The sequence below is a fragment of the Macrobrachium nipponense genome, chromosome 12 (genome assembly GCF_015104395.2).
Source record: "Macrobrachium nipponense isolate FS-2020 chromosome 12, ASM1510439v2, whole genome shotgun sequence".
In the NCBI taxonomy this organism is placed as follows: Eukaryota; Metazoa; Arthropoda; class Malacostraca; order Decapoda; family Palaemonidae; genus Macrobrachium; species Macrobrachium nipponense.
The window spans coordinates 67,931,613-67,956,326 of record NC_087205.1 but is presented as its reverse complement, the minus strand read 5'-3'; the positions used below and the strand labels follow the sequence as shown (position 1 = coordinate 67,956,326).

The window sequence follows — 24,714 nt, the reverse complement described above, 5'->3', positions numbered from 1 at the left end:
CACTAATACACAACTCGAAAATTTCACTTTCAACTATTCACGAATTACCAAATTCAACAACTTTCCAAAATTATTATTTCAATAAAAATCACAACTAATGAAAATCAAATTTCATATTTAAATGTTCTCAATTAGTGGCAACGATTAACACTGATCAATTCAAAATGTACAACGCATATATGATTTTCAATCACTTAAAAGTTCATTTTTTTTCCACAAGTTTCAACCTTCGTCGTTGTAAATGGTTTAATAGCCGTTAAACATTTATGAATCTAAAGAGAACGAAATTACTAATTTAAAATTCACACTCGCGATTTCCTACTACGATCGATAAATACAATTAATCAAAATAGAGTGCAATTACAAAAGGGAACGATAATATCTTACTCAACAATTTTCCCCATATGATTTACGGCATAAAGTTACGGCGTCAACATTTTCTAAATTGCCAATACCATCCTAGCCATAACAACCCGACGCAACGAACACTTTCTCACGAAGCGCTATACTGGTAAAACACCTATTAGCCTATAAACACCAATATCAAAGTTAAAATATATGCGTTATCAATCTGTTACCAATTATCAATCATCACCCACAAAAATAATCAATCCTGGTCACGGCACCATTTATATCTTTACTCAAAAGAATCCAAAATAGTAAACATAAAATATTCAATAAATATGAAAACCCAAACTTACCCTAATTTGGTTCGCATATTACCAGGTTCACGAACAGATTTTTCAAGGATTCTTTTCTGTTCAATAGATCGAGAAATTGCGTTGTGTTTAAAAATACGTCCTAAATTACCATATCTTATAATCGTATCAACCCATTATTTAACCAGGAATAGATATACTTATTACTAACCTTTAAACCATTGTGTAATTTCCTATACCACGATCCGAAGGATAGCCTGATTCATTTACAAATGCCTGTCAGTAACAATATCTATCGTGCATGCATGCCCTTCAATATTATCACCTAAAACACTTATAAATTCTTAGACTTAGCTGTAATACATGATGATATTATTTCTCTGAAGTTGTGCTGATTCCTTTACCCCCCTCAGCAATGTTGAGCTACCGTAAGGCGACGATGACCTTCACACTTAAACAACTAAACCGGTACTGCCGGACTCTTGACTCAAATCAGTCTGAGACGACTGACGATCCACGCATGCGCGACCCGCATTCACCAACGACAATACTTAACTACTTGTTAAAGATTACGTAGAGTTAAACCACCATTTAACGTATTTAACCCTTCAAAACACTTAATATAAAGAAATATTATACTATAACTAACAATTCCACACAATATATATAATAATAATCTACGCATCTTGCACTGCATAATGTTTACAATATTTCTCTTACAAACTAAAGATAAATGATTGTTTACTGGTCTTTATACACTATCGTGATTCCATCTCGAGTCACGATAGCATACATGAATGAGAATTTTCAACAGAGATATATATTCTGGACTCTTTCATCTTTATGTTTACCACACGGTAACAGAAGTCTTTACTAGTCTCCCGCTGTATCGCATTGCGATAATGCGCAATGTTTCTTCAGACATCTGAGTTTGTCTTCAAAATATCTCGTATTCGGAGGAATGCAATTGTTCATTGTTCACCCTGAATTGACAGATATATACGGAAGACATCACCTGCTCCCCGACCTGCCAGCTCTACTTCCAAATGATCAGCCCATGAGAAGTAGTATTCCCTGTGTTTTTCATTACTGGAAATTGCCCCGCTTTCATTGCAACTACAACCCCTCACCTTACAGCAATGAAATAGCTGTTAGCGTTTTCAGTCCTTTGTAAGCACAGGTTCAGAACCTGAGAATCCTTCTCTCGATTCGGCTGTGAAGACGTAGGTTGCATTCACTCTCTACCTTCGTCTTCAATGGAACATAGTGTTGTTTTCTTCTTAGCAGAGATTTAACTACTATGGGAATGCCTTGCCATAAAGGACCTCGGTCTCTAGAGGGCAATTGACTTTCGCCTATTGGGCACATGCCTTAAGAGAATCATCACCTCATTAAGAGATTCACTACCTCGCCGTCCAGCATCAGTGACAAACAAATAGACAATTTGTATGGTCTCTCGGCATAACCCTTTAAAAGGCAAAGATCATGGGACTTGCTTGGATGCTTAGACAACTTGCCTCACTACCGAACGCAGTCAGTAGGCAGCTGTCAGAGCGCCCGAGTCAGTTACGGTCTACGCTGTGGACTTAGTAGGTTGTTCCAGAACAATCATTACTTCATCCTAATAGATTGTCCCAGTACCCACACCATAGACACCCACCATGGAGTGTCGCTGTCCTATCCATTGCCGAGAAGAAGAATCTTCGCTGCAATGAGATAGGAGAATGAGAGACTCTTCGCTGCAGACTTTAAGAGAAGTCGTAACGTTTTGACCTCGACCCATTAAGCGATTACATAAGCATGTTCACAGATGTCTTCAATGACATGAACTTAGACGTGTCTGAATATAAAGATCTCCAAGACCTTCTCAGATCCTTCGACACTACTAGGAGAGACTACAGTCCCTCCAGCATGGAATCTGGACGTAGTCCTGAAGTTTATCATGAGTGATAGGTTCAAGCCTTTACAGGAAACATCATTTAAGGACCTCACCATGAAAACTCTCTTCTTAGTTAGTCTAGCGACAGCGAAAAGAGTCAGTGAAATCCATGCCTTCAGCAAAGCTGTAGGGTTCAGACAGGGCAATGCTATCTGCTCTCTACAGCTGGAATTTCTAGCGAAGAACGAACACCCTTCTCAGCCCTGGCCCAAATTGTTCGAGATTCCAAACCTGTCGGATCTCACAGGTAAGGAAGTAGAGAGAGTTCTTTGTCTGGTAAAGGCCCTGAGGCATTACCTGGAAAGAACGAAGCAATTACGTGGCAATTCAGAGGGGCTTTGGTGTTCTGTCAGAAAGACCTCTCTTCAAATGTCAAAGAATGCGCTATCGTTTTTTTTATAAGGCCTTTAATCAAGGAAGCACATTCAGCATGTAATGAAGCGGATCTCAGGCTACTGAAAAGTGAAGACTCACGAGGTTAGGGCCGTAGCAACCTCTGTAGCTTTGAAACAGACTAGATCCCTTCAAAATATCCTGGACGCAACCTTTTGGAGAAGCAAATCAGTGTTTGCGTCGCACTATCTGGGGCAAGTGCAAACTCTGTATGAAGACTGCTACACGCTGGGACCGTTCGTAGCAGCTCATCCAGTAGTGGGACAAGGGACTATCCCTGAAATCCCATAACCCAATACCCTTTTTCTTACCTTGGAACTATTGAATTTTATGGTTGTTTGTGGAGACTGGACGCAGTATCCCACAATCATTGATCCTTAGTCAAGTGGTCAACTTGTTCCTTGGTAGTGCCCGGAACAAGGGTATTGGATGAGGTCCTGTCACATAGAGGTTATACACCGGTTTGACAGCTCCTTGAGGTCTTCAGCCCCCTGGGTGGATCGCTGGATCTCTTAAGGAAAGCAGACATAATGAGGCAGGAGATCATTAAAGTGAGCTTCCTTAAACAGGTACGAACCCATAAGTTTGTTTATTAACTCTTATGTCAGTTCCAACGATGTTGGCTGTCTCTGACCCTCCACCAAAGGTGTCAATCAGCTATATATATAACTACCAGGTAAGTTAGATGTTTAAAAATATTTTCATAATAAAATAAATTTTTGAACTTACTGGTAGTTATATATAATTTAATTCCCACCCTCCTCCCCTCTAGAGACTAGGGGCATGGAAGATCTGAGGAATAGTTGGAATGGTTCCAGGTACCTGGGTAGAGGGCGCACAGGTGCTAACCTGACTACCCAATCGGCGATTGCCGCGAGTTTTGAAATTCTGCCGTGACGTCACAGGGACTTAAGCTATATATATAAACTACCAGGTAAGTATGTTCAAAAATTTATTTTATTATGAAAATATCATTTTTAATAAGAATGTTTAGTTTGAACCATCTATCACCCATCTCTTATAGATAGCTTGAGCATATACAGTTTTTCCATTCAGTTTTTTATTCTCTGTCACTGACCTGCAACGATGCATTGGAGAGTGTATATGAGATTTTGTTGATTATTTATATATATTATCACCCAAAGAAGCGAACGAAAAAGTCATTTCATGTCAGTAAGGTAAGAATGTGCAATATCTGTCTCTTTATTCTTCAGTTTATGACGGTCACAACAAATGTATTACATGTAGGAACAAGGATTGTTCTTGTAACAATCACTTGTGATCAGTGTATTCGTTGGTCAGGTGAAATGAAGAATGTTTATTTAAAGTGATATGTAACCAGATGCAAAGAGCAGGTAAAAAAACTGCTATCTAAAAGTTGTTCTAACTATGACAGGAAATAAGATAAGCAGTAAGTTTCTGATATTTTCACAACTTTTAGATAGCAGTTCTTCCATTAAAAATTTTTTTCTCTCAAAGCTCCTCGTATTATTCAGGGCTGTAGTAAGTTTGTCAAATTAGAAGCCAATGTAGCTAGTCTAAGGGTTATGTTTGAAAAGTTTATGGAGGTAAGCCCTTCCCCACTTGCTGCTTTACTGCCCCAATTTAGGTGTCCTTTTTTGTATGTCCCCCTTGTGTTAGAGAAAGTGCAGTGCCCTACCTTGTTAGCCATACACTAGCCACTTCCCTGTGACACTCCTACTGTTTGAGGTACAGGAGTGAAAGCAGTTATGCCCTTTATCATCTTTCTTCCTCTGCCAGCCTGGCCCATGATGTGTGCTGTTCAGCACTAGGTCACTGAAGATAAGCATGGAAAGATCAAGCAAAGTTCACATAGCAGGAGTAGATGCACTAGGTAAGGATAAGCGCACTCATTCAGTATCTGATTGTGTCCCCCCTAGGCCGTATAGGAGGTAGCATATTTCCTGGTAATCCCTATCTAGGTTCTTTTTGCAATCTTGCGGTGGAAGATGATTTGGTATTCTCTTGGAGGCATGTGCCCTAACATTGGATGGTCACTTGATGGCAGAGACTGACCTTGCATTGAAAGTTCACTTGCCAGCAATCGCACGCCTGCCATTGGACACAGTTTACAGCAGGAGCTCACCTGACCCTGAATCCTTCCTTAGCTCTTGGTTTTTTGCCTAGCATCAGATGCTCATGTTCTTCTCTGTCTCCCAGGCAGTCTGGCTATGCCAGTTCATGTTTCTTGTCAGACGTAAGGGAGTTTCTTGCGAGTAGCTGTGATTGTGTGGGTGAATGTATTCTTCTTCATTCTTTAGGCATTCTCATTAACTTTTGATGCCTCGTAATTCAGCACTAGTTTTTCCCCCAAATCGGAGAAGTAGGAACTTCTCTTGTTCGCCCTGTTCTGTCTCTCGGTCGCTGTTGGTAGCGTGTAAGGCACAGATGCCCATTATAGTTCCCATTCTCAGGAGTCACACTTGCAGTCTTGGTCCCCTTCTTTGTCATCTGTGGCTACTCCTGATCATTCTAGGCATTTTCTTCAACAAAATTTGACGTGGTGGAAGTTTCAGGCTAATTTCCATTCGCTAAGGCAGGATTCAAGGTATTCTCAAGCCTCTTTTAGGCATTCTTGGTCACCTTTGGAGCAACAAGGTTCAGCTACTTGCCTGTTAGACCAGCAGATCCTTCTTTGATTGTTACTATCTCAGTAGCAGAGCAGACTGGGTTATCTCCAGCAATTTCAGTTTTGCCTCCTGCTACTTAGGTATCAGCGCAGGATGGTTTGAATATCCAGGAGCGCTTTCTCGTTCTTGAGCAGGCCAGCCCTGTAAGAGCTGAATAATCAGCTCAGTGGTTTGGTAAAACTATTTTATAATAATAATATTATATTAAAGTAATATTATAATATATATTATCAGCGATTCGGTTTTACGGTACAGTGTTCCCCCCCCCCACCCCCCCCCCCCCCCCCCGTATTCACGGGGGATGGGTACCAGACACCCCGCAAGTAGCTCAAACCCGCGAATAGTTAGAACTCCCCTCTAAAAATGCTTATATCATCCTACATCAAATATACTATATTGAATTGGTATTATTATATTATTTCAAAGTCATCTGAAATATTTTACCATTAGAAATATAAACAGCTACAGAGAGAGAGAGAGAGAGGGCGAGAGAGAGAGAGAGATAGAGAGGAGAAAGAGAGAGAGAGAGAGAGAGAGAGAATAACTCCTTACAATAACAAAAGATTGAAATGAACTTCTATAGGCAACACTTCATTCCCCTCCCATAAATGCATATATCTTTATCAGAGAGAGAGAAAGAGAGGGCTGAACACCTATCTATATGTCTATCAATTCTTTTGCAGAGAGAGAGAGAGAGAGAGAGAGAGAGAGAGAGAGAGAGAGAGAGAGAGAGAGAGAGAGAGAGAGATCCAAATGTATACCTTATGTAACATCCTACATCAAATTTACCTTAAATTGTTATCATATTACTGTATTAATATAATTACAAAGTAATCTTAAACGTTAGTACAACTTAAACGGGTTATACCTCAGAAAATAACATTACTTCTTAACACTTGCAGCCAAGAGAGAGAGAGAGAGAGAATAACTCCTTACAATAACAAAAGATTGAAATGAACTTCTATAGGCAACACTTCTTCCCCTCCCATAAATGCATATATCTTTATCAGAGAAGAGAAAGAGAGGGCTGAACACCTATCTATATGTCTATCAATTCTTTTGAGAGAGAGAGAGAGAGAGAGAGAGAGAGAGAGAGAGAGAGAGAGAGAAATACCAAATGTATACCTTATGTAACATCCTACATCAAATTTACCTAAATTGTTATCATATTACTGTATTATAATTACAAAGTAATCTTAAACGTTAGTACACTTAAAAGGTATATACCTACATACTTCTAACACTTGCAGCCAAGAGAGAGAGAGAGAGAGAGAGAGAGAGAGAGAGAGAGAGAGAGAGAGAGAGAGAGAGAGAGAGATTGTCCTACAGTATTTAAAAGAGTGAAATGGAAAGATTATTATATTTAAAATACTAGCATATAAATTTTGTAATTACAATTATATTATTGTTATTATACATATTATAGTATTAATAGTGGAAAATATTAATAATAAACTTATACATGTATCATAAAATTATTTCATCTCAGTAAAAGAGAGAGATATTGTATAAAAACCATTAAAATCATGGTCCATTATATAGCACTGCTCCCTCCGTCACATTGACATATTTGACAGCTTCCAAGCTTCTCTGGAGTTGAGAGAAGGTACGGAAATGGATACAAAGAAAGACGAAGGGAAGAATTTTCAATTGAAATTACAGTTATATGTATATATATATAGTGGATGCTGAAAGTCATTGCACCCCTGCAGGGTGCATAAAGACACTGAGCATCTTAAGGAATCCTCCATATTAGTCACGGAAAATGCCCGAGAGAAAAAATTACTAATTGGCACCTTTCGTTGTTTCCACTGTGTCCTTGATTAAGGAAACAATAACTGATCGGTAGCCCATTAGCCGTGGTGTAACTCAGTTTGTTTTGCTGGGACTCCTGTCAGGATTTGTTTGTCTTGCGGTGTTGGCCCTTTTGTTGCCCATTCCCTGTGCCTTTATGTGTAATGGTGGGTCCTTATACTTCTAGGGATGATGGTGTAAGGGTCATTCAATGTTTTGAATTAGGGTTAAATACCGCTGAAATTGTGTGGCAGACCGATTTAAAGCGTCAAACAGTTCAGAACATTGTCGCGCTGTACAAGGCGTCAGGGAAGAAAGAGGTACCTCTCCTCGCCAAGAAGTCTGGGAGGCCCCACCTGCTGTCTGAAGGATCCATTTCGCTTCTGAGAAGGGAAGCAGAGCTTAATCCTTCACACCGCTCGTCAGTTCAGGGAAGAAAATCCTGAAATTTTAGGAAAGTGTAAAGTACGTTCTTGTTATGCAAGTTTGGGATTCAAGAGTGTTGTGGCTCCTAAGAAGAGCAAGCTAACTGATGCCCATATGAAGAAACAAAAGTTTTTTTTCAATAGGTTTGGTAAATGGGACGTTGATAACTGGAAACAAGTGTTGTTCACTGACGAATCCACATTTCATTGTTTGGCAAGCACCTCTACCAAAGTTTGGCGAAGTCCCCGCCTCAACAAGTGCAATGACAAACTTTTTCGTCCTCGTGAAAAGTTCCCGAAAACTTTGATGGTATGGGGTTCTGTAGGTTATGAGGGAGTTGGGGAATAGTGTATTTTTGAAAATAATGAACGAGTGAACCAGCACATTAATTACGTTTTGCTAAATTATTATTTAGAGGGTGAGCTTTGAGAGACAGGTGCTTCGATCCTTCAGCAAGACGGCGCACGGTGCTACACGACGCCATTGATTAAGAACTGGTTGCAGGATTGAGGTGTGGAGCTTTTAAGTGACTGGCCCCCTGATTCCCCTGATTTTAGTCCCATTGAAAATCTGTGGTCGATCATTAAACAACGTTTGCAGAAGGTTGACTGCTCCAATATCGAGAAACTCAAAGCAGCCATCATCGCTGCTTGGAACAGTATCGAACCAGAGATTTGTCCAGCACCCTCATTGAAAGTGTTTCCACCCCGATGGCTGAATGCAGCTAAGGAGAAAAAATTTGATGCAACCAAATACTAGAAAGTCTAAGGTAAACTGACACACCATTTTAATATCGTAACTAAATTTTTGCATTCCTTTACAGGTCGACAAAGTGCGCGTGTGTATGCGTCTGCCTAAATTGCACAGGGCTGCTTTCAGTGCCTACATATATATATATATATATATATATATATATATATATATATATATACATACAGTGGACCCCCCGTATTCGCGTTCTCCAGATTTGCGGACTCACACATTCGCGGATTTCTCTCGGGAACGGTTCCCTGCATTATTCGCGGAAAATTCGCGCATTCGCAGTATTTTTCTATGATAAATATCCACAAATTCCTGGGGCTTTTTTATGAATTTCATCATAAAATGCACTTTTTGTGATAAAACTATTAAAAAAACCATGTAGGAAAATTTTTAGTGGGTTTTTCTTGAGTTTTAACTAACAAAATAGGCTGTTTTTAGCATTTTTATAGGGGTTCCAAACATTCGCGGGTTCTAACTATTCACGGGGGGGTCTGGTATGCATCCCCTGCGAATACAGGGGGACCACTGTATATATATATATATATATAATACACACACACACAGAGGCAGTCCCCAGGATACGGTGCGGGGGTTCCGTTCTTGAGATGTGTTGTAAGTCGGAACATCGTCAGATATCTTAAGAAAAGCTTACAGTGGTACCTCGACATACGAAAGGCTCAACTTACGAAAAATTCGAGTTACGAAAGCAAATACGAAGATTTTTTTTGGCTCTACATACGAAATAGTTTCAGGATACGAAGGTTGTTTGCTGTAAAGTCCCGAGATTTGCCCGGACCACCGATAACAATTTTCAAACTCGCGCGCCGCCAACTGAGTAGACTCGCCACCATCCTCCCGCTCTCCCATTGGTTCCCTGATGCTAGTCACCGCCATAAGATCCTGCTCTCTTATTGGTCAGCATATGTCCCATCGTGCTCTACGTAAAGGTGTTCTTCTCCAGCCATTGCTTTGCACCAGCATTATCGTACGCACGCGGAATTCGTTCGTTCACGTATACGATTTCGTTTGTTAACGTAAATTCGTGTTAGTGATTTCGTTATACTACTTTATCGTTTCCCTGCATTATTCGCAGGTTTCTCTTGGGAACGTTTCCCTGCATTATTCGCGGAAAATTTGTGCATTCGCTGTATTTTTCTATGAGAAATTTCCACAAATTCCTGGTTTTTTTATCAATTTCATCATAAAATGCACTTTTTGTGATAAAACTTTAAAAACAAGTAAGAAAATTTTTAGTGGTTTCTCTTGAGTTTTAACTAACAAAATAGGCTGTTTTTAGCATTTATATAGGGGTTCCAAACATTCGCGGGTTCTAACTATTCACGGGGGGTCTGGTACGGATCCCTTGCGAATATGGGGGGGACCACTGTACTACATAACTTAATTACTTACAGTATAGTCATGGGTCCCAAGAAAGTTGCTGAAGTTCACGGAAAGAAGAGGATGCTTTCTATGCAGACAAAAATGGAGATAATAAAAAAGTATGAAGCCAGCATGTGGTTGAGTGTGATCGCAAAGGAATACAGCCAAAATCCGTCGACGATAGGCACCATCCTTAAGCAGAAGGAAGCCATCAAAGCAGCTACACCTTCCAAGGCGTGACTTTTTGTCCAACAAGAGGAGTCGCATGCATGATGAGATGGAGAGGCTGCTTCCTCAGTTGATTGAGGACAAAGGAATCGCTGGTGATACGATAACCGAGACGGCAAACTGCCAGAAGGTTAAGTGTTACGGTTTTGTTAATGTGTTTCGTTAAGTTAAGTGTACATACTACGTAACAAATTTTCTGCGGTTTGTCCTCCTCTGTCGCCACTTTCAGAGATAGCCTCACTCAAAAGGTAAGGTTCCACATTTTACTACATACGTACGTATGTACGTACAGTATTTCTTGTATACCATGTGCACTAATACACTTTATTTACAGATACATATTAGTAGTACGTATTAAGTTAGGTATTGAATGGTCCAAATTGTTGTATTTCATTGTTTATTGGTCAATTTTGCTTTATTATAAAATTTAATGGGGTGTTTTTGTAGGGCTTGGAACGAATTAGGCAATTTACGTGTAAAATGCGGTTCAAGATACGAGAAGCTCAGGTTACGAAGGCCGCCACGGAACTGATCAATTTCGTATGTCGAGGTACCACTGTACTTTTAATGCTTTGGGTGCATTAAAAACTATGTAAACTGCATTCTTATTGCATTTTTCATCCAAAAAACCTTCAAATATTGATTATTTTGCATTTTTGGTGTTATATTTCTTCTGCCAGGTGAGCATTGTAGGCGTTGTAACCCTGGAAATAATTTTTAATGAATATAATTGAAAAGCGTCTTAACCTCAGAACGTCGTAAGCCGAACCCGTCGTAATATATATATATACATATATATATATATATACATAGTAATATATATAGCTAATATATATATATATAATCATATATATATATATATATATATATTATATATATATATATATATACAGGCAGGTCCCGGGTTACGACGGGGGGTTCCGTTCTTGAGGCGCGTCGTAAGCCGAAATCGTCCGTAAGCCGGAACGACACTTGGAAATATGCCTTAAACTAAGAAAAAGTTAGAGACCTTACCTGTGTGACATGCAAGTAGATTGCATGATGTGTAGTGTGGTTATTCCAATGGCAAAGGATGGTTTCTTGAAGGTATAATTCTTTTATTAAACTCTTGTGACACTAAAAGCACAATGTACTACACTTAATCCTTAGGGTATACACTAACACTATACTGTAACACTATATATTATGCATTGCACACTTCGTAGTAGTACGTATGTATTTGTTAGATCCTGGAGTACACTAAAATCCCAGTCTGGTAGCTCTGGAAGGTAAAAGTATAACACAATTAGTACAAAATACTACACAAAGTCCTGAATACAATATGTAAATTAGATATCAAGAGTAAAAGAGTTAATGTATGTTAATTAATTCCTTACTTTTAGTTTATAATTTCTTACCTTTAGTTAATACAAGAGTTACAAAAGTTAATGTTTTAATTAATTCCCTTACCCTTTAGTTTAAATTTTGCATTCATCATAACCCTGGATGGACAAAGTCTTATGTGGCCCCATAGCCTACATCATTCAGGGGGTTCTGGAATGTACAAAAAATAATTAGTATGTCAGTAAGTACTCTATGCATAGTAAGTTACATACAGTAATATGCACCATACAGTGGTTTAATATCACATATATAACATGTATAAAACTTAGTTAATGTATGTTAATTAATTCCTTACCTTTAGTTTAAAGTTGTCGTGCTATGTAACCCTGGATGGACAAAGTCTTATGTGGCCCCATAGCCTACATCATTCAGGGGGTTCTGGAATGTACAAAAAATAATTTGTCAGTAAGTACTCCTATGCATAGTAAGTTACATACAGTAATATGCACCATACAGTGGTTTAATTTAATTCAACTGGTATGCATTATTGTAAATGATTGGTCTACACCCCTGTTCAGCAGGGAGTGTACAGTACCAATTCCATGAGGGACCTTGATCACTTATCCCATGTGAGAGATCTTGGTCACTTTTTTTTTAGTATATAAAACTTACTTAATGTATGTTAATTACTACTATGTATAATTCCTTACCTTTATGTTATGTAGTAACCCTGGACAAAGTTTTATGTGGCCCCATAGCCTGCATCATGGAGGGGGTCATGGTTTTCTGGAATGTACCAAAAAAGTATCAAAGCTTAAGTCATGTTATGTATGTTTAGTAAGTTACATACAGTAACATACGTACAGTGTGGTTTTATACATGTACATATGTACATAATCAAACTTTTGGTTGGAAATTCCTGTAAAAAAAGTTATGTACGTATGTAATATGTACTACTGTATGTAAAAACCTTACTGTTCATACTTTGTTACACTACATGTTACATGTGATACGTATACTTTCCTGAAGGGTTTTTTCCATCCAAAAATGGTGCTTCTACTTGTAGTAGTTATCCCTTGATGACACTTTGTAGAACAACCTGGAGTTTGTGTGAAAAATGTTGGTTCTGGAAGGAAAAAGTAACAAAATTAGTGTACAAAATATACACTACAGAAAGTTGTGAATGCATATGTTAATTACTGTAGATATATCAAGAGTACTAAAAGAGTTAATGTATGTTAATTAATTCCTTACCTTTAGTTTATATTTTGCATTCATCGTAACCCTGGATGGACAAAGTCTTATGTGGCCCCATAGCCTACATCATTCAGGGGGTTCTGGAATGTACAAAAAATAATTAGTATGTCAGTAAGTACTCTATGCATAGTAAGTTACATACAGTAATATGCACCATACAGTGGTTTAATATCACATATAACATGTAGTATAAAACTTAATTTAGAAATTCCTTACATAACTTACCAACTTTTAGTGAGTCTCAAAGCTGTTACCTAGGTTGTGGGAGATGGAGGTGGAGGTGTAGAGCATTCATGATAAGGATGCATTCCAAACCTAACTTCAGTGTGCTTTATCACAGATAACAGGCTAGGATGATGGGCAGTCTGGAATGAAGAATTAATATTAAAGGACAGTATGTAACCACTTAGGTGTACAAAATTTATTGTACGTATGCAAACATTAAACACAACTGAGAATTCCTTACCTCCAGCAAAATGAAGACATGTAGGCTATGGTAGAGGTCTGGTTTATGTAAGTCACAGGTGCATGCCAGTCTGGAATGATAATGGTAAATAATGTACATAATGTAATAGTACATATGATTATAGTATGTATGTTACATACATAACATGGTTATTACATATGTAATATTAAAACATTAATAAAAAAAAAATGTCCTTACCAAATTCTAGTGGTGCTTTGCTTACTGGGATGGTCCATATGGTACATGAGAGTGGGTGGCTGGGCTATGGAGTGGGATGGGCAGGTGCTTGGAGTCTGGAATGATAAAAAATATATAAAATGATAGTTACTACTACTGTAACTACTGCACTGTTTTATTACTGTTTGACATATGTAGTGTGTAATACGTATGTTCAATACTAAAAAATGAAGAATTCTTTTACCTGAAGGAATGGGAGAGGTGATACTACTCGTATCAACTGATTTGGGCTCTGGGGAGGTGATACTTGTATCAACTGATGAGGGAACATCTACATCTGGAAAGAATGATAGGGTACATAAATATATTATAAGGTGGATGTAATTGTAGCATATGTACACTTTTAATAAAATTTCTATTAGCAATTTATAAAACATTTTATACAAATTTGTTAAGGATTCCTTACCTGATGTATAGGGCGAGGCATCAAAACCATGGAAAGGCTCAGGGTCATCTGGGTCACTGTCACTATCAAAGGGGTCTGAAATGGAAAAAAAAAATAATAATAAGGTTATGCAACATCAAACACATTGTACCACTATGTAAGTTAGTGTGTACGTATGTATGTAGGGTGTAAACAATTTCCAACATGAAAATGAGAAAAATGAAATTGCTTACCTGATTGTACACGTGCAGGTGGGCGGGCTGATCAGAGGGTCCAGGTACAGGGGGATCTGAACATGTCACAGGTACAGGGAGATCTGGAACTGTCACAGGTAGTACAGAGGATCTGGAACTGTCACAGGTAGTACAGGGGGATCTGGAACTGTCCAGGGGGATCGGACTGTTCACCACTGCAATAAAATTACAAATGATGAAAATTAATGAAGTTACAATTTACTCTTACATTTAGTTGTTACATTAAAAAATTAACACATTTTTAATATGTACACTATGTAAACACATAAATTAGTAAAACAGTTCAGAAATTCCTTACCAGGACTAGGAGTGGGAGGTGGTGGTACTGGAGACTTGTGAAAGAAAAGTGTCAAGCCTGGACTGCACACTTCTCTTCGTCTGCTTCTCCTTCAGGGTCTCCTTGTAGAAAGTCCACCAAATCCATGATTCCTCTCTTGATTTTGTCAAACCTAGAAACGTTAGGGTCTTCTGCCTCAAAAGAAGCCAAGGCTCTCTCCGATGAGTAAACCCTCTGACAAGCCTTTCACAGTTAATGACCTGGGTTTTGGCTCTGGTGCCGCCTCCTCTTCCTCAATCATTTGTTTGTTCAAGTTCTAGTAAGTCCTCTGCAGACAATTCCTCTCCATGGGAAGCCAGCAGCTCTGTTACATCATCAGGTTCAAGATCTAGTTGCAGCCTCTTGCTTAGCCCTACGATCTTCCTCGTCACAGTCTCGACGTCTTCTGCCTGGTCAAAGCCTTCAAAACTGTGCACAAACTGTGGACACAGTTTCCTCCTCCAGGCCCCATTTAAAGTGGTCGTCTTCACCTCGTCCAAGCACTTGCAATGTTCTTTCACTGCATCTGCAATGTTGTAGCCCTTCCAGAATTGCTTCAGTGTCAACTCCTTGTTAGCTTCTATGGCCCTCAAAGCAAAACGTATGGTCCTTCTAAGGTAGTAAGCCTTGAAATTAGCTATTACTCCCTGGTCCATTGGCTGTATCAGCGATGTGGTATTGGGTGGGAGGTACACCACCTTCACATTAGGATGCATGTCGCTCAAATTTGAAGGGTGACCAGGGGCATTGTCCAGGACTAAGAGGGCCTTAAAAGGCAGACCCTTCGAAGTCAAATACCGCTCCACTGCTGGCACGAAATCGTCATTGAACCAAGTCTTTCGGAAGGACCATTAAGGTAACCCACGCCTTCTTGTTAGATTTACCAAATCCACACAGGAGTTGACTCTTGAAAATGCCTTGAAGCCCTGGGATTCTCGGCCAAATACACCAGCAAGGGCTTCAGTTTCAAATCACCACTGCATTGGACCCAACAGCAAAGTCAGTCGCTCCTTTCCAGCTTTATGGCCAGGTTGCTGACTTCTCCTCCTTGGAAAGGTACGTTCGATTGGCATTCTTTTCCAAAATAATCCAGTCTCATCCACATTAAAGACTTGGTCAGCCGTGTAACCACCCCATCCTTAATTATCTCAGCCAAACCACCTGGAAAACTTTCTGCTGCTTCGCTATCAGCACTAGCAGCTTCACCTTGCAGCTTCACATTATGCAAATTTGCACGAGCCTTAAAACGGTTAAACCAACCTCTACTCGCGGAAAATTCACCACCAGCACTGCCTTCGCCAAACTTTTTCACTACTGCCTCATGCAGCGCTCTAGCCTTCTCCTGGATCACACTTAAGCTCACCGGAACCGGACGTCGCTGGTTCTGGTCCTCCAGCCAGATCATGAGCAATTTCTCCATTTCAACAATGCTCTGGCTACGTTGCTTCTCGTTTATCACCGTTGACTTCATCGGTGCAGCATCCTTAACGTGCTTCAGAATACGTTCCTTATCCTTCACAATGGTTACCACCGTGGTCCTGCTCAAGCCTAAAGAACGGCCTATTTCGGTGTTAGTTTCTCCCTTCTCCGAACGCTTTATCACGTCATATTTGACCTCCATCGTGATGACCTTCCTCTTCTTGGATGAACTATCATCGGAGGAAGTACTTTGGCGTTTAGGAGCCATTGTAAATTAGCGAAAATTAAAAGGGCAAGGAATTTCAGCAACGTCTCAGCACACAACCTAGTGGAATGCAGGCACGCACGCGATTGAAGTGGCGTCCTTTCGTATTGTTACGCTTGGCGTCCTCGACCGTCCGAGGTCGTTGTTTGGTCAATTTACCATACAGTTTAATAGCGTTAATTAATTTATGCATCTCCGCTCAAAAACTAGTTCTGCATATGAGGTATCGTTAAAAAGCATAACAAAACGTCGTAACCTTGGAATTTGTGTTGTAATCTAACCAGAAACTTAGTTTTTTTAATTATGTACTGGAAACAAGCAATGATTTTTCATTATATTTGCGCTTTTGGACTGTTTTAAACTGCGCATCCCAAGCTAGTGTATTCATTCGCCCGCAAACTAGTTCCGCATATGCGGCGTCAGTAAAAAAATTCAAAAAATACGAAAAAAAAAGTGTCAAAAATCATCATAACCTCAAAATTTTTGTTGTAATGTAACCAAAAACATATTTTTATTATGTACTGTGCTAAACTATAAAGGATTTTTATCATAGCAATGGCGTGTTTTTTTTAAAAGCGTCGTGTTAACTCGGAGCGTCGGAAGCGTCAGCGTCGTAACCTCGGAACAAGCGTCGTAACCCAGGACGGAATTTCCATTGAATATTTAAGAAAAAGCGTCGTAACCTCGGAACGTCGTAGCCGAACCGTCGTAACCCGGGGACCGCCTGTATATATATATACAGGCGGTCCCCGGGTTACAACGGGTCCGGCTTTACGACGTTCCGAGGTTACGACGCTTTTTCTTAAATATTCATTGAAAAATCCTCCCTGGGTTACGACGCTTGTTCCGAGGTTACGACGCTGACACTTCCGACGCTCCGAGTTTACGACGCTTTTAAAAAACACATACTATGATAAAGATAAGAATCCTTTATAGTTTAGCACAGTTTTCTCTCTCTCTCTCTCTCTCTCTCTCTCTCTGTATTTTCCAACAAAAATAATCACTATAATTCTCTCTCTCTCTCTCTCTCTCTCTCTCGTCTCTCTCTCTCATCTCTCTCTCTCTCTCTACTACAAAGATGTATGTTTTTTAGTATGATAAATAAATGATTTACTATTTTCAAATATTAATAATTAATTTATACAGCAACAGTATCAATTCATTAAGAAAATACCATAGTGAATTAGTAAGATTTTAGCTTATATTTAAAAAAGAAAAAATTATGGAAGAATGAAGGAAATCCCAGTCTTCTTCAAGTAACTTCCAGTAACCTTTTCTTGAGATTCAGGTACTAAAACTGTCAGATATATAAGAAAAATTGCAAATTAGTAGTATTAAATTTTCCCTGTGGACATGTTTTCAAGAACGTCGTTCCGGCTTACGACGATTTTTCCGGGTTTGTTCTTAAGAACGGAACCCCCGTCGTAACCTGGGGACCGCCTTGTATATATGATTATATATATATAGTATATATATATATATATATATATATATATATAGAGTATATATATATAGTATATAGATATATTAGTATATATAGATATATTATATATTATATATATATATATATATATGTATTATTTATATATATATATATAGTATATAGAATATATATATATAAATATATATATATATATATATATATATATATACTTATATATATATATATGTATAATATATGTAATTATATAATATATATATATATATATATATAATATATATTATATATGTGTATATAGATATATATGTGTATATATATCTATATTGTAATATATATATATATCTATAGATATAATATAATATATATGGTATATCTATATCTATATGTATATATAATATATACATATATAATATATATAATATATATATATATCTTATATATAGGGATTTGGGCTGGCCCGTGTCGCTTTGTGAAATGTCCTTTTAGCACACATTTCTAAGGTAAATATTACTAACATTACCAGAAAAAAAACTAAAATGAATGTCAGAGTATTCTGACTCACTCACCTTATATAAAAAGGTGTCGGTATGGTTTCTGGGGCGAGTGAAACCACTACCACGGGTCTCTTACCATTTAGATCCATCCTTCTACAAAATCCCCCTACTTGAGAGGGCCGACACAAGGCCCGCACCAGCTACTACTACTACTAGCGCTCCCCACGCCATCATGAGCGCCTCTAGCGGTCATCCTTTCCGTTAGCACCATCTTGCACGCACTTGTTTTTTCTTGCTGTGTTTTTGTGCTCGTTTTTTTGGATTTATCTATCACCATGGAACTTCAAGCCATCGCCGCAGCTAAGTTAAGTACTGCTAAAGTGTTTCACTTAATTTTAGCCAGCCAGGGTCCGTTAAACCGTTTTTATTTAGGTTTTAAGACTGCGCCCTCCTCGGCATGGTTATAGAGTCGTCTCAGGCGGCTTGCCCCACGTTTCATTATTTCATGCTTCTTCGGTCTCTCATACCATTGTAGCTTGAATTTAGCAGTATATATATACCTACATTTTGTGCGTTGTACAAGATTATACGTTGTGCTTTACTAGCTCACGGGGATTTCTAGCTCGGTTGAGCTCATAGCCTACATCACCCTTAGCTCAGCGTTCATGCATGCATGGTTCCTTTGTTTAGATTCCGTTTAGGGCTCTTTTACGACATCGGACTCCCTTTCTTTTAGTCCTGCCACCCTGCCTGCCGCCCTCCGTACCTACATATCAGCAGAGGCCAGCTCCCGAGTTGTTCGGCGCCCTCCCTTCTGGGTCGGCTAGCCTAGCTTATCCAGGACGTTGCTTTCTCTCTATCTGTTTATTTATCTTCTCTTCCCCGTGTTTTATTAGGCTATTTGTGCATTCTTGAGACGGTTGGAGGTAGTCTAGGCCACCTCAGACCACCTGGCCTGTCTTACTGCGTGGTCCTACCACGTTCACAGCGAGCCAGGCGATCGCCATGAGCCACCCGGCTATGTCCCCATGCTTCCTTCACCTCCCTAAAGGGGGGGAGTACCACTTGCTCACGTTTGCCCATGGCAACCATCCGAGCTCCCTTCTTCCCCCTTCCCCCTCACTACACGGGGGGGTATACGGGAGTTAGCAGGGGGACATCCGAGGCTGACTCAGCCCTTACCGCTTGCACCCCTCGGTTGCCGAGGGGGTGTCCTACCTGTTAGCGATCGGGCTCGGCTGGCCAACCCAAGCTCGGACACCGCGCTCGGACCTCCTCGGGTCCCGATCAGCTCTCTCTCCCCCGACCCCGGTCCACCACCCTGCCCCCACCCCCACCCTACCCGGCAGTGGGTCCCCTTGGCTCCGCCAGTCCTTAGGTGTGGTGACTGAGAGAAGCTCCGCCGCATGCGCCTTTCACATAATTGGCCTTATTTTACATCTTATTGGTTTTTGTTATTATTTGTTATTCTGTTTCGCTAAGAGCAGGCGGAGTTCCCGCTCACCATGCAGGTTCTCCACCTGCCTGCGAGTTTTTTGTTACGGCGGAGCTACGCTCCCTCGATTAGTTTTTATTAGCCTCCTCATGCTCCTCCCCGCTGTCCTCGTACTCCTCGCTCCAGCACATAGGCAGGTAACTGGTTTGGTGAATCTCCTTATTCCGGTAACACCGGAATCGTACTGAAACTAGTCTACCAGCTCTATCGGACACCCACTACTTACGCCAGGAGAGCAATGGGAGGCTAACCTCTATGTCAACCACTCCGGTATCCTCCGGTGTCATAATATATCACTTCCTGGACTTAGTCCAATTAGTCAGTGTTGATACTCATGTATCTATTCACTTACAGGCCACCCATTGCCAGGAATCTGGATGCAATGCTGTCCTACAGGACCCCTGTGGGCACGAGGTCTGCTGGACCCATGCTGTCTGCGCTATTCGCTTCGGGGACATAGCGGTCTGGCACCACGAGAGTTGCTCCATTTGTTATGATCTAGTAGATCAGTTTACCTCCGGAGTAAGTACCGTCCGGAGAACAACTGTTATATGATTTGGCCTATATGTATACAGTCCTAATAAGTGATATATCTATATATAAACATATAATTTTAGTTTCCCTAGCTTAGTATTTATACTAACCTTCTCTTACAGGCTGCTCAAGCCGTCATGGACGCCGCGTCAACAACCTTGAAAGCCTGGGTCGGCGGGTTCGGGAGGAACGTCACCAAGGGGCAGCCCTACATCCTCGACAAGAAGATGGCTGCTCTGATCTTCCCCGGCGGGAAGACGACCTCCTACGTCGACCCGGCAGCGGCGGCCCCCCCCGTACATCGCCACCATCCAACACAGGTGGCTCAAGCCTTGGCAGACCCGGGAAACTCAGAAATCATCGACAATGTGGCGACTCTCAATTTGGACCTCGAGCCCATGGCGGTAGGGGGAACAGGTAGGATGTTAGATGAGGCAGGTTTGCTAGGGGCCCAAGGGCTTCCCTTGGGTCCTTCTGGATCTTCTTCCCCTATCCCTTCTACCTCTTCCTTCCAAGGATTTTCGGAGAGTGAACTTTCGCTCAGACCGAAGTCCACTCTAGCTATCCCTAAAGTTAAGGGAAAGCAGGAACCTAAGACCCTTGAGAAGACGCTGCCTAAGAAGACAGCGCCCACTGCTTCTCATAGGACTCCGGCTCACCATCCCGGAGCAGAGAAGCCAAAATCGTCTTCTTCTCACTCTAAAGGGTCCAGAGGCAAGTCCTCGAGGGACAAAGCTCAGCTCCTGTCTGATCCTGAGCCTTCGACCTCTACAGGGACGCCCCCTAAGACTCCCAGGGAGAAGCAGGAACCTAGATCCTTTGAATCAGAGGCCTTCACTGCAAACATCATGCAGCAAATGGGGAGCCTAGTTGGAAACTTAGTCCAAGATAAGTTTCAGGAGATGCTTTCCGACATCTTATCTTCTTTCGAGGAGTCAGGCCAGTCGATCCGGAACATTTCGGAAAGGCTGGCCAGTCAGGAGAACCTGATTGCAGGTCTTCGGGAGAACCCAATGGCAGTTCTCCCCCAGCCCGGTGTGGCTGCTCAGGTCATGCCGGACTACAACACCCTCCCTCCTTATACAGCGAGCAATCCTTGGAGGATCTCGTCCTATGCCCCCTTTAAGGACGGGATGCTAACGTTGGCGGCTTGTGGTACTCGAAGGCTTGAGGACTTCGAGTTCCACCCAGCTGACTTGCAACCCCCCTCCATTGGTTAAGCCCGCCTTATGGAGGCAGCTATGAGGAGGGAGGATAAGATCCCCAAAGAGACCGTAATCTTCGGTCGGGATCAGGCTCAGCGAGATTGGCTGAGGAGCCTAGAAGAATGGGAGTGCATCAACACCAGGATGCAAGCCTTCAAGAGCGCCTTTACCATTTTTGTGGTGGACGGAGAGACCCCCATTCCGTTCACCACAAAAGTGGCGGAGTTAACTCTACAGGCCGCAATGAGGGACAAATTGATGCCTCAGCTCCGGGAAACGGAGCCCACGTCTCTCTTCCTCCCAGGTACGGAAGACCTCTGGTCAGATCTTCCAGCCACCTTTACGGTAGGGAAGCTAAAGCTGGATTGTGCTATAACACAATTCAGCGAAAGGCTCCCCAGGCTCCCGGACAATCTTATCCAGGCTGAGTTTGATGCTAGAACCAGGTTAGGGAGGTCTCTCAATACCCTGGTTATGACAGAGGTTTCGGCCATGACCTATGGTAACGAACCTCTGTTCAAGCTAATAGCCAAGTCACATCTCCATACGGTACAATGTGACTTGTATGATTTTGTTGTGGTAAGACATAACTGTAGAAAACAAGTCTTCCAGGAAGCCACCATCCGCCATGAACCTAACAAGTTGCTGGCGGCTTCAATCTGGGGTGCTGATCTTTTCCCAGAGTTGATAGTTAAGTCTGTTCAGCACGAGGCAACAAGACTCAACCAGAGTCTTAAGGTTTGTTGGGGCCTTTCAAGCAAAAGGAAGCCTGAGTCAACTTCCTCAGCTAGAAAGCCTAAAAAGCCGAGGAAATTCCAGCCTTTCCAGGCTACCCAACAACAACAGGTAGTTCAGGCAGTGCCAGTCTCCCAAGTGGCACAGCCCTCCACCTCAAAGGCCCAGCCTCAACAGCAATTTCTGCTGTTGACTCCTCAGGGCCAGGCTTCTACCTCCTTTGCGGTCTCCCCGGCCTTCAACCCAGTGTTCGAAGGCCAAGCTTTCCAACCTTTTAACAGGTTCGGGAGGGGCAGCAGGGCTAGGGGTGCATTTCGCCAGAGAGGTGGCGGAAGAGCAACCAGCTGGGGGAAGCACCTACAAGGAGGCGCTGGGTTCCGACCTGCCCCAAGTCAGTGAGAACCCTCAGGTAGGAGGGAGGCTGTTCCTTTATCGTCACAGAGGGGGGTTCAGCAATTGGGCACAGAGCATTGTGTCCAAAGGACTAGGATGGAGCTGGACCAAAGGTCCCCCTCCATCCAAGACCTTCTATCAACAACCAACATCGGAATTGGTGGAGTATGCCCAAGAGCTCCTTCAGAAAGGAGTAGTGTCAAAAGTCAGGCATTTAAAGTTTCAAGGTCGCTTGTTCAGCGTGCCAAAGAAAGGCTCAACCAAACGAAGAATAATTCTAGACTTGTCCCGTCTAAACTTATTCATTCGTTGCGACAAGTTCAAGATGCTGACTATCTCGCAGGTGCGGACCTTACTTCCCCGTGGGGCCGTCACCACCTCTATCGATCTTACAGACGCATACTATCATATCCCAGTGGCAAGACACTTCCGCCCGTACCTAGGTTTCAGGCTAGGGAACCAGGCATTCTCCTTCAAGGTAATGCCCTTCGGGTTGAACGTGGCCCCCAGGGTATTTACGAAGGTGGCAGAGACAGTAGTTCAACAACTAAGGTCCCAGGGGATAATGGTAGTTGCGTATCTGGACGATTGGCTCATTTGGGCACAAGCATCGAAGTGTGCCACAAAGCACGGTCAAGGTAATACGAATTTTTTGGAACATCTGGGGTTCCAGATAAACAAAACCAAGTCCAGGCTAACACCGGACTCTTGCTTTCAGTGGCTCGGCATTCAGTGGGATCTCAACTCCCACACACTATCAATTCCAGCGTCCAAGAGGAAAGAAATAGCCAAAGCAACCAAGCAATTTCTCAAGTGCAAACAGACATCAAGGAGAAGCCAGGAAAGAATCCTAGGTTCTCTTCAATTTGCCTCAGTAACAGATGTTCTACTGAAAGCAAAACTAAAAGACATAAACCGTGTCTGGCGCTCGAGAGCAAACAACAAGTCCCGGGACAAATTGTCAGCCATCCCGGCGATACTTTGCAAACGACTCCGCCCCTGGGCGGAGGTCAAGAATTTATCAAAGTCAATTCCTCTCCAGTTCCCCCCTCCGGCATTAGTTATCCACACGGATGCTTCACTAAGCGGATGGGGAGGATACTCTCAGCACAAAAAAGTACAAGGGACTTGGTCCCTTCAATTCCATCAGCTTCACATCTGCCAGCCAAGGGATCTCACATCAAGCTGGTATTAGACAGCGCAGTAGTAGTGCACTGCATCAACAGAGGAGGCTCCAAATCAAGCCATGTGAACCATGTCATGATAGCCATATTTTCTCTGGTAGCCAAGTACAAATGGCACCTGTCCTCACTCACCTAGCGGGAGTGAAGAACGTGATAGCAGACGCCTTGTCTCGCTCAGTCCCTCTAGAGTCGGAGTGGTCTCTGGACAGGCGTTCGTTCCTGTGGATCTGCCAGCAGGTTCCAGGACTCCAGGTGGATCTTTTCGCCACAGAGTCGAACCACAAGCTTCCCTGCTATGTGGCTCCCAACCTGGACCCTCTGGCTTATGCCACGGACGCCATGGCCATAAATTGGAATCAATGGAAGAAAGTATACATCTTTCCTCCAGTGAATCTTCTTCTGAAAGTTCTGAGCAAACTCAGGACTTTCAAGGGACAAGTTGCCCTAGTAGCCCCCAATTGGCCCAAGAGCAACTGGTTCCCACTCCTACTGGAATTGGGTCTCCGACCTCAACGGATTCCCAATCCCAGGCTATCTTAAGTAGTGCAAATGAAGACAGTGTTCGCTTCCTCAGGAATTCTCAAAACCCTAACTTTATGAACTTCATGAAGTTCGCGGCTAAAAGGGATGCAGATATCAATCCTCAAAACATCCTATTCCTATCTCAAACCATGACTACCAACCTGGCTATTTCCTTCTTCAGATCCTTATTTGAGAAAGGTTTAGCAGCTAGTACTATTACTACCACTAAATCAGCTCTAAAGAAAATATTCCAGTATGGTTTTAAAATAGATCTAACAGACTCCTATTTTTCTTCTATTCCTAGAGCTTGTGCTAGACTCAGACCAACAGAGAGACCTAGCTCAGTGTCATGGTTCTTAAATGATGTTCTCAAACTGGCCTCAGATACTGATAACAACTCATGCGGTTTCTTGCCCCTCCTGAGGAAAACATTATTTCTTTTAAGTCTGGCCGTAGAAGCCAGGGTATCTGAACTGTCGGCTCTATCTAGAGACTTGGGTCATATAGAATTTCTTCCATCAGGAGAAGCTCTTCTCTCTCCAGATCGTCAATTTTTG

At 41.7% G+C, this 24,714-nt stretch overlaps 2 protein-coding genes and 3 long non-coding RNA genes across 5 annotated transcripts in view; 1 reads left to right on the top strand and 4 right to left on the bottom strand.

Moving 5' to 3' along the window:
* The window catches only part of LOC135224576 (ring canal kelch homolog), a gene marked incomplete in the record, with an annotated part of 536,926 nt that overhangs the window by 318,422 nt on the left and 193,790 nt on the right, over positions 1-24,714 (bottom strand).
* The window catches only part of LOC135224830 (ring canal kelch homolog), a 120,981-nt gene that overhangs the window by 77,508 nt on the left and 18,759 nt on the right, over positions 1-24,714 (top strand). The gene's annotated exons all lie outside the window — the stretch shown is intronic.
* On the bottom strand, positions 11,683-12,350 carry LOC135224580 (uncharacterized). Its single transcript, XR_010316771.1, has 3 exons — positions 12,266-12,350; positions 11,911-11,993; positions 11,683-11,765 (listed from the first exon to the last, which is right to left on the bottom strand). It is a non-coding gene; the product is annotated as an uncharacterized LOC135224580 (long non-coding RNA).
* On the bottom strand, positions 12,668-13,172 carry LOC135224579 (uncharacterized). Its single transcript, XR_010316770.1, has 3 exons — positions 13,038-13,172; positions 12,810-12,892; positions 12,668-12,681 (listed from the first exon to the last, which is right to left on the bottom strand). It is a non-coding gene; the product is annotated as an uncharacterized LOC135224579 (long non-coding RNA).
* LOC135224578 (uncharacterized) lies at positions 13,700-14,163 on the bottom strand. Its single transcript, XR_010316769.1, has 3 exons — positions 14,134-14,163; positions 13,922-13,996; positions 13,700-13,792 (listed from the first exon to the last, which is right to left on the bottom strand). It is a non-coding gene; the product is annotated as an uncharacterized LOC135224578 (long non-coding RNA).